At 39.6% G+C, this 15,674-nt stretch overlaps 1 protein-coding gene across 27 annotated transcripts in view; it reads left to right on the top strand.

Moving 5' to 3' along the window:
- The window catches only part of TENM2 (teneurin transmembrane protein 2), a 1,290,011-nt gene that overhangs the window by 132,019 nt on the left and 1,142,318 nt on the right, over window positions 1–15,674 (top strand). Inside the window, exon 4 of one of the 27 annotated variants that reach the window (XM_085001826.1) lies at window positions 478–517. The exons of the other annotated variants lie outside the window; for them this stretch is intronic. The gene's annotated coding sequence lies outside the window, so the exon portion shown is untranslated. The remainder of the gene's footprint in view (window positions 1–477; window positions 518–15,674) is intronic. 27 annotated transcript variants of the gene reach the window in all.

Genomic DNA, 15,674 nt, shown 5'->3' with positions numbered 1-15,674 from the left:
AGAGACCATAAGAGCTGGAGCTGGGCCGATTGCAATGGGAAAGAGATGAAGGAGGTGGCAGACGATTTTCAAAGATATTTCTCAGATCTAATCAGTGAGTGATCATACATGGTGGGGAAGGTGTAGGTTAATTTTGGAGTAACTACAAAGTTGCAGAGAAAATAAGGCCATTGATACATATAGAAAATGAAAAAAAAATTGATGATGGTAAAGCAGATATAGTTGGTTTTGAACATGAGAAATGTAACTACAAGATCAATGGGCAGATGCATTGTAAATATGGATCCTGAGGGCAGGAGAGATGCTGAGGGAAGGAATAAAATTTTGGTGGAGGACTGTAATATTTGTTTTTGTGAGCGGTGATACCTTTATATAAAATCAACTAAGAATTCTAATCAATATTCAAGATAATGTATCAAAATGAAATTTGACAAATACAAAGGCCTAACTTCCCTGTGTTCCTCTCATTTTTACTAGGGAACAGTTCCTGAGGATGTGCCAGGCTCAAGATTAAGAGGTACATGAATTATCTTAGTTAATTCAAAAAACTTAGAAAACTCTGGAAGAATAGGGATTAACTTTCCCATTTCCCAATGAGAAAACCGAGTCTTGGAGAGACAACATTCATTGCTCATAGTAGAACAAGAGTTCAAATCCTTGTTTGTCTCAAAGTCCGTATCCATTAAACCACACCCCATGGAAAAATGTTCAAATCTGATTCATCTTCAAGGCATCCAGTCTGTGACAACACTTGGACTTTCCTGGCAAGGCTGACCTCTTTTTTTTGATGTGAAATTATTCACAACTACCCAGCAGAGGACTTGACTACAGAAAGCAGGCTATGGATATTTATTCCTGTTCTTTTTTAACCTCTATCCTACCTCTTTTTACCTCTTAACCCTTCTCATATTCCTTTTGGGTATTATTTAAGACCTATTTTCCCTTCAGTTTGATTGTAGACATTAATAGACATTTCTTCTCTCCTACTTGACTGTAGGCATTTTGAATCCAAGCATTATCTTTGCCTTTCTCACAGTAGGTAGCAGAGGGCCTTGCACTGTGTTGAATTCTCTGCTTAAATTTCTTCACCTATAACCCATTACACTGTTGTTATGTCCATACTGGAGGGAGAAATATGTAGCTCAAGCAGCAACTTGACCAAGGACTCACAAAGAGTTAGTTGTAGATAAGGTGTGAACCCTTGCCTAGGACCAGAAGAGTGCTAGGTGACTAATGCTTTGCACACAGTAGGCCTTTATACTTGTAGAACAAATATGAACAAAAGCACTGTTTCTATAAGCAAGCCTTTGGGGACATGAACATTCATTCTGTTAGACAATAGGCTTTTTTTTTTTTTTTTTTTAATCATTGCTCTTGCTAATAGGATTCTGGCTAATATGACTCATTTCAGAGAAGACTTGAATAAAATAACTCCATAATGATGCCAAAAAATTTAAAGTCAGGCTTCTGGAATATCTGAAAGGCACACGTTCATTACTTAATCTCACCAATCCAAATAATGAACAGGGGAGTCCACAACAGAATTATAGAGATTGTTCCAAAGCTTAGAGGCTAATTTGATTTTGTACGGAATGTTAAGAAAGGGTTTTAAAGAATTTTTAATGAAAAGGCAATTAACGTTGAAACCTTCATTAATGGATAGTTGAGAGGAAAAACTGGACTTCTTGCTGAGTTTTTGACTTTTTAACTAATTGCAAAACTTTATGGTATTTTTACTGTATATTAGGAAATGGTAAGGCGCTATCTGTTTAATACAGCTAGACCTTTTGGGCAAATAGAACACTTTTAAGAGCTTTTAATTTTTTTTTTTTATTTAAGTAAAGAGAACAGAGCCCCCAAGAACTAATTATAACTGAACAGCTCTCATTTGATAAAATGGATGTGGAGTAATGGAATGTTCACTAAGAAACACTAATTTTGACTCAGCTTAAAAGATTCTTGAAACTCTTATTTATTTTTTCATATTAGCATACACTGACCAATTTTATATATAATAGAAAGTGGACATTTTGTAAGAAAATTATGAGGAATAGTCCTGAGCATTGAATTAAAAAAAATCTATTACTTATAAAATGTAGGTTTCTTGATTCCAAATTCTCCAGACGCCATGGTTTATTTCTCACTTTACTGATTAAAGTGACCGGCACGTCCATTCTTTGGTTTTTCAATATTTAGTTATAGTATTAGCATTTCTCACACTTAAACGGAGAAATGTTAGTAACTGCTATGTTCCCCATATCTTACTTACCACAAGTGTAGTCCTTAGAGCTTTAGAGTGATGAAAATAAAGACAGAAGTCTTTTGGCTGGCAGATTTATTAGAGAATTTTATTGGCCGTATGGTAGACCCTCACGCCGTGGCATTAGGAAAGGTCTTATTTCTTGCCTTTCAGAGTAGTGTAAATAATTTTTATAAGCTCCAGAATTAAATTAACTTTCTAGGTTGCCTCCCCCAATTTCTTTCACTATCAGCAAGATAACTAGCTACCAGATGGCAGAGGAGAGGCAGGGGTAAGGGAGGCTGAGGGTCCCTCCGAAAAAGGTAGTTTTTTATCCAGACTTTGTCCTATGGCTAGTCTCTTTATATGTCGTATTGTCCACCACTGAATTTGGTGACGAATCTCAGACATTCTAAATTTTAGATTTGATGTATCAGATAAGGAAAACAGACTTTCTTCCCTTTTGTCATCTCTAACCTTGTTTATTGGGGTGTGGCAGGGTTAAAGAACTGGAGGCATGTCCCTTTAACACAAAACCGTATCATTCCACCTGCTGGTGATGTAGAGAACAAAGACACCGATGTAGGTGTCTCACCAATCAAAGCCATCCCATCTTGACAGGATCCATGGTAGTAAACAAAGAACCAAAGCTTGAAGTCACTCCTCCCTCCAAGTTAACTGCCAGTTCTTTATTAATGCTAGAACTCATTTCACCTAATTATATCATGACCCAACATAACAGAAGAGGCATTTGGCATATCTATTTCCAGATTCTCTGGTTAATTGATTGTAAGTTAAATGCATCATATCAATGACTTTTTCAGAATAAATTAGAAATAAGAATATCTGGACTCCACATCTGCTACCTATCAAGCTTTATTACCTTGGTGATTCCTTATTTTTTTTTTCTTTGATTTGTGATCTTCCCTGTTAAACAGATTCTCCCTGTAATCCAGGTTCTCATGAGGTAAGACTACTGTCTTATTTTAAAATCACAACATTTTTGGAAGCTTCAGAAAAAGACACAGGATTTCACCATGATGGATATTTGTCCATGATCATTTGTCATGCATGTGTTTTCCTCTTTTTGAAGATTTGCACTTTAATTGTGAAAAAAAAATGGCAGAAAGACAGAAATATATCAGGAAAATGCATTCTTGCCATTGTTTTGTTGTCTTGCCCCAGCAGAGATTCTTCTTAGTCCTTTCTCTGTCTCAAATGGGGAAATTCCTGGAATAGTCTTCTTTGGGAGAGATGCGTAGAAACAAGGAATTTTGGATGATAAAACTGCTGAACTTAGGTTTTCATAGAATTTTTTAAATCTATCATATTATTTTAAATAATGTTTCATGGATGGTTCTTTAACATCCCCCCATTATGTTTTGGTTTGTTTAGGTATTGTTTACATGTACTTTTCTCATTTATGAATAATATCAATAATGTGTCTGTTCTTTGATAACCTAGAGAACAAAATATTACATATTGAGCCTTGAACAGCATCTCAATGATGCTGAAACTAACAGCACGTATGACCTGAACCCAGCCTAAATCCAGATTGGGACTTGAACCCACAGTTTTGTTTGTTTGTTTGTTTTGTTTTCTCTGTTTGCCTTTTCTAGGGCCGCTCCCGCAGCATATGGATGTTCCCAGGCTAGGGGTCTAATCGGAGCTGTAGCCACCGGCCTACACCAGAGCCACGGCAACGCAGGATCTGAGCCACGTCTGCAACCTACACCACAGCTCACGGCAACACCAGATCTTTAACCCACTGAGCGAGGCCAGGGATCAAACCTGCAACCTCATGGTTCCTAGTCGGATTCCTTAACCACTGAGCCACGACAGGAACTCCCGAACCCACAGTTTTTAAATTAGAATCACTCACCCAGTGTCTGGACTTACTGAGGTTCAGGTTTATTTGTGCCTCAGCACAGGAATTCAGCCAGAGACTAAGTGATGGGCAAGAAATAGCTTTATTAAGATAAGACAGTTGTGAAAGATGCAAGCTAGCAGGCAAGGAGACTCTGCTCCAAGGATTTGATGGGCTACAGTTTTATTATCCAATGGAAGTGGGGGTGGGAAAAGACCACCTCTTCCTCTTGGATATCTGGTAAGAGAGTATTTGACCCTATAAGGGCAAACTAGGACTGTTGGTGCTTATTTAAATCAGCGGAAGGGTCGTTCTTAAACTCCTGCCCTTGGTCTGAATCTAAATGCAGGCCTCACCCCAACCCCTGCCCAATGACCTGAGGCATATCTTGCCCCTCCACTACTCTAGCAAGCCTGCCTCATTCTGATGGGCCTCTTGAGCAATTATTAATTTACAGTGGTCTCCCAAATTTCCCTAGGCTTCCCTCTCTATCTGTGGTCCCTTATTGGGACTTCTACAACTGCCTGTGTAACTATCCTACTCCATCCCTGTCCTTGCCACCTTTAACTACTGATACATGAAGTAGTTGCGTTTCAATCTGTGCCAGGGTATAACTTTTGTTCACTGACCTCATCATCATCATTATCGTCATCATCAACCTAATAATATTATAAGAATCTGGTATGTTCATTAAGCTAAGAGCAGAAGGAAACAAAAGTGACATCCTGTGGTGTCAATTCAATCAAAGCTCAGTGTTGTTGGTAGGGAGGGCTTATTGACTAGGAAAACAATAGGAGTTCATAGCCACTTCCTGCAAATAAGGCATTGCCCAAGTCCCATTTCTAGGCTCAGGATTGCCGTCTATCCTATATTTGGTGTCCACATTTCTTGTTGTTTGTATTAAAACATACACCCAGTCTGCATTCCCAATAACAAAGGCAGATTTTGGTGCTTTAGTTCCATTCCTTTCTTTTCTTCAGTCACTGAAATCATAAAACATAGGCATTTTGAGTGAACATTTATGCTGACAGTATCTATTCATAGTAGATTAGGTGTGATCATTGTAAGAGAATTTTATACACTAGTACAATAAAATTATTAAATTATCCAGGCTGTATCATGTTTTTTATTGTTTTAAATTTCCTTTTATTATGCCTTATCTAAATTAGTAGTGTAAGTCACATGTTCCCTTACTTCTGCATTAGATTTATTAATTTCTTCACTTGGCCGTATGTTTGAATGCCTTGACATGAACTGGATATCAATTCTCTTGTCACTCTTTTCTTTATTCTGCTGTATTGTGACTTGACACAAAAATACACACTGCAAAATGTATGTGAGGCTTGGACATTAACATGATTGACAGTGAACTTGCAGGGCAAGGAGGAGGCTAATCCATATATGACACACAGAAACTGTTTTCCTGGCAACAACTTCATCATTGTTTCTGAACATGAGAGATGAGCCAATGTACCCAAAAAATCATTCAGGTAAACAGCAAAGAATTTTGTTTGGCAGGGCATGAATACCATGGTCTTTCTTCTTCTCACTTCACTGTGGTAAATGAAATAGATTCTTCTCACCTAGATGAATAGCTCTTTGAAATCGATAAAAGATATGTAAATCTTTGAGTGTCTCCTATTGAGTCAGTTCTTCTGTATGTATGTAATAACATCTCAGAGTAGTTAAGATACAAGTCAAGCCCTTGGGGAAAAAGTATTCACACACATTTTTGGAATGTAAGCTGGAGATAATAGCCACCTTTGAGGGGCAATACATTGTTTTGAGAAAAAGTTGGTATCTCTTGATAGCCTTTATCAAAATTTTAGGTCCAATATCTTATAGTATTTGAAATTTCACATTATATGAAGAAAAGAGAAAATAGGAGGCTAAATTGGATCAAAAAATTGTATGAGGCCTAAGAAAAGACTGTTTCCAGATGGAATTCACTGAAGATTCTGTTTCTTTGCATTTTCATTATAATTAATTCTTTAATATTGCCAGTTGAATCTCATGGATTGAAAAAGTTCCAATCTATACAATCTGGCATCATGCTGCTCTTCTGTTTCCTAAGGGAAGATTGGGAAATTCACAGTATGAATGGAGCAATTAGAGCAGAGGTGTGGCATCAGGAGGTGTGGGCCAAAGAGATATAACATCATGACAGTGGCCTCTTTCCAAATACATCCTAGTCAAATTAGCACGTGGTAATAGAGCGGAAAAGGGAGAGATAGTGATGCTGCTCTGTGGAAAACAGTATAAATCATAAATTTTAAATTCTGTGGTCTCCCAAACCATATCCTGAGAGAGATGTCCACAGAGAGCAGTTGGAAGGAGTATTAAATGAGTTGCCAAGACATGCGGAATTTCAGGCAAGAACACATAGTAGTTGAGGAGAGTGGAAACAGGGAAGAAGACAGCCCATTTCCTGGAACATCAGTTACTCATCAAGACCCTCAGGCTAACTGAGGATGGAGAATTAGCAAAGATGGGAACTTCTTGGTATCTAATCCAATTATTTTGGGGAAGATAAGTTGTCTACATCACAGAGGGGCTCAAATCTGCATGGGGGGCAGAGCCAAGGTCTATTGCTTCCTGTCTTTCTTTCTAGGATTGCCCTGAAAGCTTAAAGCAGTCACTCCTTTAAGGTGTAAAAACATAGGAAGTGTCAAATTCTTGGATCCTTATGTAAAATTCATGGAATCTTTTATCTTACCTTATGACATTTTAATTGTAGGAGCAATCCATACTTGTAGAAAATTTCTGAAACTAAAAAGGGAATAGTTTCCCTCTCCCATCCCAAGGTAACCATGGTTAACTGCCTTATTCTTGGTTCTGAAGACTAGGAATGAGTATCAAGATGGTAGGAATAAAACTCATAGACAACTATCAGTTTTATTCACAAGCTTTATGAGGTATCATAAGATTGTGAAAATCAGTATGCACAAAAGATAATTCTGAGCAGCTTGCTGTCCCCATTCTGCTCTTCACAGGGATGTGGCCAGAAGAGACATGATAATCGTTGCCTTTGTTAAGTCCAGACAAATGGTCCCTAATCTTTAAACACATGACCTCCCCATCTACCCCCACTGCCACCAAAGGACCATTTTGTTTTTTGCTTTCTGTTTCTGACAACCTTTTTCTTTCTTTCTTTCTTTCCTCCTTCCTTCCTTCCTTCCCTCCTTCCTTCCTTCCTTCCTTCCTTCCTCCCTCCCTTTCTTTCTTTCTTTCTTTCTTTCTTTCTTTCTTTCTTTCTTTCTTTCTTTCTTTCTTTCTTTCTTTCCTCCCCCTTCCTTCTTTCCTTCCCATCCATCCATCGATCATGGCAAAGTGGAGTTGAAAGTCTGTATAGTATTAGACTCTGTCCTTTTCATTCATTAAACACTTTGAATATTTCCTGTATCAATATGGGAAGACTCTTCAAAAATATTGTTGTCAAATATTAGCTCAAATTTTAAGAAGCAAAGTAGACCGCACTGGATTTTTATTCATTTGGGAAAATTCAGAGTGAGTTAATTTAATATATTCTCATATTTAAAAACCCACTTGCTAAGTTGTGAGGACAAAAATGACTGACCCTTCCACTTGTATCATTGGGAAAATTATCATAAATATTTACTAGGGAAGATACCAGTTAAATTTAACTGTAAGAGTTTGCCTCTACAAGGAAGGAACACATATTCAGAGGTCTTACTCATAGAAGTTAGAATTCTTCATGAAAATATTCCACATTTAAATATTTTTATTTTATTTTTTTTGCTTTTTAAAATTAGTCCTTTATTTGCCCCCCCCCCCCTTTAAAAAAAAAAAAAGATTCCCTTCCCTCTCTTCTTGTGAACCCTCAACAGCATCTGGATTGTGTACTCAGTAAGTCATGTTAAGGGATTCCATAGATAATTTCCAAAGGTTGAAAAGGCCTTTGACCTCAGAAAAATTGAAGCAATTTTGAAAGAAGCCAAAGAGGTGTATATTAGAATACTCCCTGTACACATGAATAGTGGAGTGACATTTGAATTTGACAGAGCGAGTGAAAAGATCAAGTGGAAATGTGGCACTAGAGAAGGGAACTCTGCTTCATCCATGCCTCCTCTGTTTGCTGAAAGAAGAGATTCTGAAACTTTGAATGAGAAGTGAAGGGCATTAGCTTCAAGTGAGAGTACAGGAGTCAAACCTGGATTTGCAAATAACAAAGTCATCTTGGCTGAACCCCAGGAAGACCTTGAAGCGGAGACCCAAGATCACACACTTAAAAATGAGGAACTTTTGTTAAAGAAGAATGTGTAGGTTACCAAAGTTGAATTTGCACAATAAAGAAGAGATCACACAAAGGAGGCTCTAAAGGAGTGAGGCTACCTAGCCTGGTTTGGGGAGTCTAATTCAGGAGGCTGGGCTTGACTCAGGCTCTATGAAATGACTTCTGAGAGGTGAATAACTTCCAGTTGGGTTAAAAAAAAAAAAAAAAAAAAGCTGAGGGCACCTGCATTGACATTTTATCTTCTCTAAAAGAGGGACTCTTCACTATGGTTATATGGATCTATTCTTAATAATACGGGCCACATCCCCCCCCCCATGTCTCTCTGCAAAATGTAGGGCCTCCGTGGCCTCTCAAGGCCCTACCATTTATTCAGAGCTGAACACCAGGATTCAAATTGTAGGTCCAAATATCACTGCACTTGACTCACTTGGAATAAAGAATAATTCAGATAGGGAAGTATTCACTGAAATTCACCTCCTCAAAAGCTACAGTCTGTAGTTAGTTGGTTATAAATAGTATTTCTGCCTCTGTGTTGTTAGATGCTGTTAGAATAAGAATACATTCATGTATTATTTGGGAATCTAAAAATAAGTTTAAAAATAGAAAATAAATTATAGTGTAAGAAAAAATAGCATAAGCAATATTGAAAAAAGAATGTTAATTAGGGAATGCATTAAGCATGATTTAGTCGCAATGTTTACCTATAATAAATAAAATTGGTTAAGGAAGTTCAGCCTATTGGTTAAGAGAACTTGGGTCTTCAGAGGCATGCTGCCTAGATTGAAGGCTAAGTTTGCCAGGAAATAGCTGAGACATCTTGGGACTGTTCTTTGGTTATAAAATTTGAATAATAATGCATACATAGCAGATAGAATTGTGTCCAAAATGAAATGAGCTACCTATAAAGCAATGAGCACATTGCCTGGCACATGATAAGGTCTCTTGGACAACACTAGTTCCTACATGAGGCAGAAAAGGACTGTGTTTAGTGCAGATCCTTTGAGAAACAGTTGCTGTGATGGAATTCCCCATGCAAGAGATTCATGACGGGAGATATCTGTGAAGGATAAAGGGGAAGAACCAGGAGTAGGAAGGAAAGCTGTCAGACTATAATGTAGGCCTGACACCTGTGAAAGAAGGGAAACAGAGGAGAGATTGAGTAGGAAAGTCTGAGACCACGGCATAGTTCTATGAAAGTTGGGGGCACTTTGAAGCAAAGTCCTTGTGCCAAAGTCATCTGTTGAAGTCTTATGTCCCACAGGAGGAGGCCTGTGCGGTCACAGGCTGGGAACATTCCAGAAAAAGCAAGGACTCTGTGAACGTGGTTGTGAACTGGAGAGACAGCCGCTCGGATGTCACAGCTTGCAGTAGGAGATACAGGCAGTACATTTCTGTGACTGCCACAGGCCATGATTTGAGCTAGAGATTTGATATAGCAGTTACAAATCATTAGTATTTATCCATTAACACATTCCTCACTCTAATGTTTAGGTAGCTTGGTTCAGGGTATCTTGTCTCTGAACCTCAATTTCCTCACCTATGAAATGGGTAAAATAATATATATTTCACAGTTATTTCAGAACTGATTGAGGAGTTCTGCTGTGGTGTGATGCATTAAGAATCTGACTGCAGTGGCTTGGGACTCTGTAGAGGTGTGGGTTTGATCCCCTGCCTGGGCCTAGTGGGTTAAAGGATCTGGCATTGCTGTAGCTGTGGCAAAGTTTGCAGCTGTGACTCAGATTTAGTCGCTGGCCCTGGAACATATGCCACAGGTGTGGCCATTGAAACAAAAAAATACTGATTGAAAAGTTTGAGATATTATATGTGGAAGCATTTTAATAATAAAAAGTGCTTTGGGAATGTAAAATAGCACAAAACTATTTCCTTTAGATACCATATAATTCACAGATTTCTTTCCATTAGTCTGGCCTTACAATTATCTTGACTTACTGTGTCATAACTAACTTCACATGAATATGTGTATCTGTGAAAACAGATACTCTTCTCTTTGAAATTACTAAGAATTGAAGGTTTACCATCAGAATGCTTTATTTGGTGATGACTGTACGAATGCATGGTAGTGAATCTATTACTATTCAATACACAGTTCAGGAAATCTGAGGAATTTAACCAATGAATCCATGTTAGAGATACTGCAGATTGGAACTCAGGACTGTTGTTAAGCAATGCATCCACTGATCATAGCTGTGTCATGGAGCCCCACAAATTCATTGGGACATAGGAGGCCCCCGATAAATATTTGTTGAATGATGCACAGAATCCGTTTTAATTGATAAACATTTTGTGCTTATCTTGGCTATCTCTCCTCATAGAAATTAGGGACCCCAAACATAAAAAACATAGAAGAAAACATCGTGAAGGCCCAAATCCCTGATGCCTGTGGAAATTAGGAAGAAATTGGTCTGGTATTTGGACCATACCTTTTAGAATCACAGAAGTCACCAAAAAATTGATGTAATTTTTTTTTCCCTTTGGCTGCCCCACAGAATATGGAGTTCTAAGCTCAGGAATCAGATCCTACCTACACTGCAGCCGAGGAATGCTAGACCCTTTAACCCACTATGCTGGGCCCAGGCTCAAACCTGTCTTAGTGCTCCAGAGACACCACCGATCTTGCTACACCACAGCAGGAATTCCAGAATTATAGAATCTTGAGTGGTCATCTAATCTTAGTTTATTCAGGAGTAGGTCTTCTCAACAGGGGCCAGATAGTTCTTTGTTGGGTGGGGGGGCTGTTCAGTGCTTTTTAGGATGCTTAGCAACTTCCCTGACCTCTACCCACTAGTTGCCAGTAGCATCCCTCCCCTGACTCCCCAGTTGTAATTACAACAGTGAAAAAAAAAAATGTACCTGAAATTGCTAAATATCTCTGAAGGGAAGAATTGTCCCCAGTTGAAAACTACAGTTTTAGAGATTAGGCAACCAGGCACACCTTGAGAGTTGAACTAAGTCACCAAAACCCTTGGCAAAACTAGCACCACAACTCTGCTTCTGGGACTAAGGATCCATCCAGTTCTCCTTTACACCGGGTACTACCTCTGATTCAGTATGTGATAAAATGTGTCTCCAGTAGAGTTGCTGTTATTTTTTCATGACTATTTCCTGTTTCTTCCTAGCATTCTTCCAGTTTGTAGGCTGTTTGACATTATATGTGTTTTATTGCATGGAGGGCAAGGCTTGATGTTCCTTTCTGTACTGGATTAAAAATGACATTCCTCCTGGAGGCGAAAGAGGCGTGTTGTGAAGCCCAAAATGGACAGGGGAGAGAGAGTTCAGCACTCTTTGTCTTAGGGACTGACTTGGAAATGTGTGGTGCTTTCTTTGCCCAACTCACACTTAAATAGAAAAAGTATATATCTGTACACAAAGATTTCTATTAAAAAAAATGCCTGCCAAGTATAGAAGACACCTCTCTAAAGTGGCAGAGAACAGAATGAGCTTGTAGGGATGGTCGAGTGTAATTTCAGATAATTCTATATCAGGTTTCTGAGAACCCTTTGGAAAGCTCTGTTATATATTAGTGCTGGGTCTCAAAGAAATGGAAAATTAGTATTTTCTTTCCCAGCCTACAATTTATTGATCAAAGAAAACTTATTTTTGGCTTTGTGGTGTTGCGACAATCTGAAGCATATTAATAAAGAAAGAGAGTTGCTTCTTGGGGACATAACCTTGATGACTGTAATTTTTCTCATGAGTATCAGTGTGCTTCTGCGCCAATAGATCACAAGTGAAGGGGGAGGGAGCGAGCAGATGTTGCCTAGCAAGAGCAGTACAGAGCACTGTGTATTTTGCTTTGTCTCCTTTCAGCCATTCTCAAGGAGTTCTCATCCTACACTAGCTATTCTGGAGAAGGACTTGAGATAGTATTAGAAGAAAAGAAAAGCTTTTTTTTTTTTTTTTTTTTTTTTTTTTTTGTCAGGCCTGAAAATGCTGACAAGGAGTTACCTCATTCTAATCGCTGGATCTCCCTAACACAAGAATCAGAAGACCCAACCATGATTTATTCATGTTATTATGCACACATATTCCCATCCCCAAAGCCACCTGGTCGCACATCCCTGCACTGCTTCCTACTCACCTCGTCACTCTGTACAAATCCCTCGGTCTCTCTCTGCCTCAATCTCCTCATCTGTACAATGAGGAAATGAACAGTGCCTAACTCAAATACAGGTGCACAGGTACCGTTAATGTTTCTAAAGTATGTAAAAACTGCCCAGGGCACAACTATGAAAGTGGTTTTTTTTACATGAAAATATTATAATTAAGTATTTAAAATGCATGATAAGGAGTTCCTGTTGGGGCTCAGCAGGTTAAGAATCCTCCATAGCGTCCCTGAGGATGCAGGTTTGATCCTTGGCCTTGCTCAGCAGGTTAAGGATCCTGCATTGCTGCAAGCTGTGGCGTAGGTCACAGATGTGGCTCAGATATAGTGTTGCTGTGTCTATGGCATAGGTTCTAATTCGATCCCTTCCCTGAGAACTTCCATATACCATAGGTGCAGCCCTAAAAAGAAAACAAAATTTTTTTAAAAAATGCATAGGAGTGTATAATACACAGTGAGCACTCTGCTAGGTGTTGGGGACTTATTACTAAAACAACAACAACAGCATGAAAAACCCATCAGAGACAGGAAGAGCAGCACCCCACCCCCGCCAAAGCCGCAGGAAATAGGTCACTTTTTAAAATTTTACTTTTGAGTTCCTGTTTATTAAACCCCTGTTTCATTGGGACCACTGTGACAGCCATGAAGGAGGCAGAGAGAAGAGTCAGCACTTTGGTGCTCTGAGAACTCTGTCTGGTTGGGGAGGGAAAGTGAGATATAATTGTAAGATAATATAGGTGAGGTAATACATTGAGACACAGTATAATATGTCCCCACTGAGAGACGCAAGTCACAGCTTGAGTCTGAGGCTTGGAGGTAGCGAAGACTGCAGGGCAGATGGCGTGAGCTGTGTTCTAGGTGAGGCAGGCTGGCTGGGGTCGGGGTTGTGAGACACTGGACACAGAGGAAGAGAAGGGAGCCCTTGGGGCCTGGTGAGGAGCATGGTAAGCAGGGAGGTCAATGCCACATCATGTCTGGTCAGGAAGGGCTCTGTGGGTTGGGGTAAAACAATATAGGTACTACCTTGAAAGAGAAAAAGAAGCCATCGGAACATTTTCCCTCAGGGAGTGGTTCGATCAGACAGGTAGGGATTTTAATTGATAAGCTAGTCTTCTTCCATATAGAGGAAAGGCTGGTGGAAGGCTGAACCAGAAAAACCTGAAATCCCAGACTGTCGAGGCTCCGCTGAAAGATGACAAGCCTCGAGCTGCATCACCTTGAGAACATTGTGGAAGTAGAGCTGGATATGAAAGCAGTATTAGCAGGAGGCCTATAGCCATCCTGACCCGGTTACACTGGAATGGGGTGTGAATTGAGGGGAAAGTATGAAAATGAGGATTCGCATACTGTTGCAGTGTCTTATCTGGCTTTTCTAAATCTTGAAGAGGAAACACGCATGTCTTTCTGAAACATTCATGCCACCTTGAGACGTTGTGAACTAGATTTTCTTCCTGGTTCTATTTGCTGCCATCCTCCTAGGTCCCAGGGTGTGGACCTAATTTTATCTTGGCACTTTGGGTAAGGTTTTGATTTTCTTTGGCCCTTTTCTTAAAGCAGAGATGTTTGAGCAGAGCCTGAGAGGATCATTAGAGATCATCTAACGAAGTGGTGGCAGAAAATTGTTTATCTCATATGCCATCAGCAAAGTCTTAATAGTGGCCGCTTGGAGTGCTGTATTGACAAAGAATGTGAGTCCCACATGGTTTGGTGGAAAAATGACAAGATCGAGTCAAGATGCCCATCATGGGTGCAGCCGGGTAGAGCAGAAGCACACATGCTTCATATATCCATTTCTAGAATAAAGAATCCAAGCCCATAGCATTGATGGACTTGACAATGATCATTGATGTAGCCTGGAGCATAGTTGCAAAGAAAACCACATCACGTGGCTTTCAGTGCTGAGTAATTATTCATTTCTTTTATCATATTTACCCAGGGTGACTACATGTCTAGAGCACCTTTTCTTGTGTTCTTGTTTTTAGTGTGAGCTTTCCAGCTTTTAAGAATGCATGGGGTTCATGACTAGCATGACATGTGGGTTTCATCCCTAGCCTTGCTCAGTGGATCTGGTGTCACCCCAACGTGTGGTGTAGGTCACATATGCGACTCAGATCCGTTGTTGCCATGACTGTGGCATAGGCCGGCAGCTGTAACTCCAGTTCGACCCCTAGCCTGGGAACTTCTGTATGCTGCAGGTATGGCCCTAAAAAGAGAAAAACAAACAAACAACAACAACAACAACAAAAACAATGTAGACAAGGCCCCTGCTTTCTGGGAGAGCATCTTCCAGAGGGAGACAGGGGAAAAAATAAATAAGGAAGATACTATCAGATGACAGCTGAAGTTTATAAAAACAGTAAAAGCCTGGGCATGGTGGTGAGAAACGACTAAAACACACAGCAGTGGGGTGGGCCAGTCATGCGAGTTGCCTCAGAAAAGAGGACTTTTTAGCTAAGAATTAAAGGAGAAGAAAGCATCAGTGAGGCCAAGATCTGACAGAGAGAGCACCAGGCAGTACAGAGAGTAACCTAAAAGGAGATTGAGTATTTGAGGAACAGAAATAAGAGGCTAGGGCACCATGAGTGAGCTTACAGTAGGACACAGAAAGATGGGAGAGTCAGGTAGGGTCCAGAAGATGCTTCCCTGTCTCTCAGGGAAGGAGCCCTTGGATCTTGCTCGGTGGCCCCAAGCTATAGCAAAGCGAGTGGTAGCCCCTTGGTCCCCAGTTTCTTAGTGCAGTGCCTTTGAAAGTCTCCAGGAGTACATAGCCCTTTCTTTCTTTTCATAGGAAACTCCTTGATTATAACTGCCGAGATCAAACAGCAGATAGGATCAAAAACTTTGCTCTTTATAGATTAGAGTGGAAAATAGCAACCTGGAATAAGTGTGTTTCCTTCAAGTGACCTTAGTAAAACATTCATGGGGTGCTGACAAGTACTTTGAATTTATACAATGGGGAACACAGTTTAAATACTTTGATATATTGCAAGCAGCTTCTAGAGAATCTCAAAAAAGATTGCGAAGCTCATTTAAATCTTGTACCAACCCTGTGAGAATTGGTAAGAAATAGCTATAGTGATTTTTTTTCCACATGGATAAAATGAGGCAGAGAGATTAAATTACTTGATTTCAGATTTCTTCCCATAGCCTTGCATTCAACCTAATGGATGCATTCCACACACCTTCATTT

This window comes from Sus scrofa, chromosome 16 (assembly GCF_054392235.1).
Source record: "Sus scrofa isolate SSC_HxYL_T2T_F1_AM1 chromosome 16, Sscrofa_HxYL_maternal_Yorkshire_Landrace_v2.0, whole genome shotgun sequence".
Classification (NCBI taxonomy): Eukaryota; Metazoa; Chordata; class Mammalia; order Artiodactyla; family Suidae; genus Sus; species Sus scrofa.
This window is presented reverse-complemented; position numbering and strand designations above follow the sequence as displayed.